Consider the following 5,000-nt stretch of genomic DNA (forward strand, 5'->3'; position numbering starts at 1 on the left):
GTAGCCAGCTGTATAGCTCGAAATTCGCACTAATTCTGTAATCATGGCTTCCACGGAGGACAATGGTATGTGTGAAGATTCTTTCGAACTTGAAGATCTTGAAGAATCTTTTCACGAATTGGTGATATCAGGTGAGTCTTGTTTTAACTTTCATTTTGAGTTTTGTTATCGAATGTGGATAAACAAAGTTTACAAGAAAACAGAAAACAGGTTTCTCCTTGCACAGTGGATCAGGACATGCAATTTTCTGCTCTAAATATGCCGAATGAACTGTCCTAAACTCACTTTGGAATATTGCATAATCGTCCGCCATTGCACTTTCCACCATTTTGAAAACAACATCTCCCAGACGTCTATCGCCTTTTCCCCTTCCCTTGGTCCTTTGCGCGCGCTCTTGTTCCTTGAAAAAAGAGAGATGTCTGGGAACGAGGCAGGTAGTAGATAGCATTCAGCTGGTAGTACGTGGTAAGTTGATGTGCTGTTAGACATTATCCCTCATCAATATGAAAGGCTGCTCTCAGAAAACACGTTTTTACTTTGTCAATATGAAGTATTGCTGACATAGCAACAGAGTTCCATACACAACAAGTGATACACTGAAGCATGCAACAGTTTTTGTCCAGTTCTCTTGGGTATTTACGTACTCGATAAAATGTTACTTCGGTGCCGAAATACAAGAGTTAACAATATGACAGTTACATGCAGGAACTGACTTTTACTTGAGCTGCTGCTTATACGCTTTCAACAGGAGTGAATAACCAGTAGAATTATTAGTCAATGAGAACTAGAATTCTTACTCTATCCTCATCAACTACTCGTCGGTATCACCCCGAGGCTCTTCTTTACATTGTTTTCAAAATTTGAACAGTCACCGTTCTACCCGCAGTTGAAATTTCAACAAAAGTAATGTAAACAGTAGTCCAATGAATGGACAAAATATCCACCTCTGGATAAATGCTTAACCCTCAAATCCTAAAATCCCTACGATCCTTCTCCCATAAATCGAAGTTATTGTTACCGACTAGCACTATAACATGAGCACAAATTCCTCTCGAGGTGACTCCCATCTAAAATATGCAGGGCTGCTCGTCGTCTCCTTTGGGGCTGGGTTAAAGGGGTGGGTGAGTAAAGATTACGAATCTGGGTATCCATGGTGTTGCCCAAATTATATTTCTTGGTTATATGCAAAGAAATACAGAAGGAGATTAAAAACAATGCTTTTAGAATCTAACAGCCATCTCTTTAGGTGGCAAACAGGGCTTAAGCCGCGCTTAGATTGGTCCTAATTTTCAGACGAGCAGCCCTACACATTTCACTTGGACGTCCCCTACCTTTCCTTGTTACTCTTATTTTAGCCTAAACCATCAAATGATACTGGTGGAGTTTAACTTTCAACAGTTACTCCAAGGACAGATTGGACATACTGCAATTGGTCAGGTGTTAATTTTGTGGCAGAAGAGGATGACACCACCAGCCTTATACAGGATGTCTGCGTTTGATGCAGTCCAAGTCCACGTGATATGCACGTGGTTGCACAACTGGGGTGATCTTGGACTTTGATGATCCTGCTATCCAATCCTTTTCACAACAACGAAGAATTAAACCATGTGCAGGATCTTCAAAAAGGCTATGACATCCAGCGCATTTCTTTGAACGGGTGTCCTTCCAATAGGTGATCTCCAGTGGGTATCTTCCTGCTCTCCATGGCGGGGGACTTGACTGTGTACTCGACTGCTTTTCCGCACCCCTTTTGCTTGACTCGCCCACATCATGAATTGCTGTAACAGCTTCTTTGGTTTCCGCGAACCTTTGGGCTGAGATGATTTGGGCTTGTTTTCGACACTTTTAGGCCATGAAACTCTTACAGCTTTATCTAAATTTGGCATGCCGTTAGACCATCGCCACTGGAGAACCTTTTTGTAACCTTTCCATCTTTTCAGCGGCTGCTATGGTGTGCTTGCACAGTTTCCAGTCGTTGAAGGCCGGACACTGTTCGCATGTAACACATCCAGTGTCATGCACATAAACAAAGTGGGGCTGGGATGGCTTGCTCTCGCTAGCAACGAGATGGGCGTTGCTGTCACTGAAATGTGTGCCAATGGGTTTTCCAATGGATCCAGGAGTCGCTAAGAAATGTTCTACCTTTTGCCACATTCTGGTCACAACACTAAAAGGGATTGAAATAATGTTAGCTGCTCCAGGAGGAATGCTGATCTTTGCTGGTAATGTGTCTGCAGTGGGGTTGCAATCGTTTGTAGTGACTGTTCCCATGCGTGCCACATCGTTGAAGGCCCCAGTCACCTCCAGAAGAGTTTGGTCATCATTTCCTGCCTGAAGTGATACTGAAAGGGCCTTTACAGCAGTACGTCTTAGACGTTCCAAGTGGTGTTGTCGTCTTTCTGGAGACATGGCAAACCAAACGTCTTCTCGATTTCTAGGAATTTGTACTGTTCGCGCAAGCAATACTCTCCTCTTCTGATAACTGCTAATTCTTCTTGATGATATTGAATGACAACCTCTTGTTCAAGGTGCAAGATGAAGTCTGGAATGGACATTTTCTTCTTTTGATTTCCCTTATCATCTTTCACTTTGTGATGGATGGATTGAGGATCGTTGTTCATGTACCAAGAAGTTGGCTGTCCTCCCAGGCCTGCGCATCGTCTGGTCGAAGCTAACATGGATTTCTTAACAACATCTGCGTAATTCTTCTTGAACCACTCTGGAAAGATAGTCTTAGCTGCTGAGTTGGTTACTGACATTTCAAGTGTTCCCACTTGTCCATGCAAGATTCAAGTTTCAGGTCGAAGTATTCATCATCTGTGGAATCAGCCAAGCCCATCTGATAACTTGGTCCTTCGCGCTTCCCAAAGATATCAGCTATTACATCTTTCTCAATAGCCTGCAAACCATTTCCCCGAAGGAAACGTTTTATGTTGTCTATGGCATGCAGGAAGCAACGCAATGGAGTTGCATACTCTAAGTTCTTGGTAGCTGTGTTGATGACTGCCTGTTCTCCGTCTGTACCAAAGAAAAGTACATTCTTCACTTGCTCTTCCAAAGCTACCAGGGTTGAGAAAAAGTATTGGTAGGTGTATTCATCTTTCTTTGGATGGATCAGTGCTGGACCAACGAACAGAGGTGATTTGCGATTTCCAGTGTCGTCCACTTTCCTCGTTTCCAGAAGAAGATGCTTATACTTTGTGTGGGTGACATCGAACTTACCAATATTGAAATTGGAATCTATTCCCAGTATGCTAATCTGGTCAGGGTTCGTGCAGAATCGAACAATGTCATGCAGCTGTTTCTCTGAAGCGAGTACAACACCAAATGGAGCCTACTTATAAACCCTGATAAAACCCTTGTCTTTTCGTCGCTGATGTTCGTTGAAAATGGCAATGATGTCATACACCTCACTTCCAGATGTTACACCATCTATTGAACAGTGGGAGGCTGCAACATTGCGACATTTAATGTCATAGATCTGCTGTCTATTTCTTGGAACTTCACTTGTGTTTTCTACCCAAGCCATACCTCCTTGTTCTTTCCATATGTCGTGTTCTACTTTCTTTGGTTTCTGGAGCTTTGATCTCTCTGACATATCTTCCATCGTGCTGGATGCTGTTCTGAAGTATGGTTGGCTATCATTTTTCCTGTTTCCAAGGGGCGCAAGTTTTAGCTCCTCTTCTTCGCCGTTTTCAAAGAAGTACTGCAAAATTGCCACTGGGAACGCAAGGGAATCGTGTTCTAACTGGGTTACTACACGACAAAACCATGCGCCTGAAACCGTTTCTGCTCTCCAGTAGGTGCGTTTCAGGCCGTACGTTGTAATAGCATCAACCTTCTTTTGAAGATACTTGGCTTTTATGTCTCCTTCTAAACAGTGCACTTCATAGTAGCAGTATGTAAGTCCACCCCACAGCCACTTCCCATTGCCGTCTGCAGATATCAAATCTTTCTCATTTTTCAAGGATGACGTATCTACCAGAAAGTTGTAGTTGTTTCTACATTTAATTGGCACGGAGAAACACAGTTGCTCCTTTGACATCTATGATTGCCTCAGAAGGATCTTCAAGGCCTCCACGTGTGGGTAGGCGCTGATTCTGCCCTCAAATATTGGCCATTTGGTGTCATCATGTAGAAAGTTTGGCTCGGGTTCTGCAGAGGATAAAAGTTGCAGTAATTGCTGCATTATATTGTTCCCAATTAGCGGTAATATCATGCCAGAAATATTCAATAGGTGCCACGCCAATCTGTGTATTGAATTTGCCTGTCCGCGACTAATTCTCTAAGGTTTCTGCTACGAATGATATCCTGTACAATTCATGTAGTTGTTAGCTTCAAGAGCCAAAAACAGCGTAGATCAGAAATTTTTCATTACGACCACGACAATCGTGTAGTGGTCAATATATACAAACAGGGTACTGTACGTATACGTTACTTCAAATTTGGCCTTTAGCTGGTCTTTGTCTTACGCAGCCTGTTTTGGATATGGGTATTACCTTCTATCGGGGAGTCGTCTTGGAAAAGACACTCGCTGAAAGCAAAGCACATAAGAAAATATTGACACGGTTGCAAAATTTGACAAATTTGGCAATAACAACTTAAACATTAACAAATGTTCACCTATTATTAGTCGTTTACAATACCCCTAGCTTTTTAGTATAAATCTACTGACGTTCTATCACGAATGCCATTCGCTGATTAGCTACTCCAATCACTATCTATTCTGTTGTAGATAGTGAGTTGCGTAGCAGTGTACTGGTGTAAACAAACTGGCTGCCCCTTCTTTGCGTTTTGAAATGTCTGTGATGAGGATTCTGATAAAGTTTGAAGGACTAAAACAATTAGAGCATTCGCTCTTGATATCTATGCGTGATAGTTGAGTCGCGTGATTTCCAGGTCATGTTCTAATTGTTTATTATAGTTCACCACTAAATTTTCTCCGATTCTTATTGGTTTAAATTCATCACGTGACACGATAGTGTTCGTCCGCGGAGAGA

The 5,000-nt window shown here is 42.4% G+C and overlaps 1 pseudogene; it reads right to left on the minus strand.

Moving 5' to 3' along the window:
* Positions 1-2,749: 2,749 nt before the first annotated feature.
* LOC137987095 (uncharacterized) lies at positions 2,750-4,045 on the minus strand (annotated as a pseudogene).
* Positions 4,046-5,000: the final 955 nt, after the last annotated feature.

This window comes from Montipora foliosa, chromosome 2, assembly GCF_036669935.1.
Source record: "Montipora foliosa isolate CH-2021 chromosome 2, ASM3666993v2, whole genome shotgun sequence".
Classification (NCBI taxonomy): Eukaryota; Metazoa; Cnidaria; class Anthozoa; order Scleractinia; family Acroporidae; genus Montipora; species Montipora foliosa.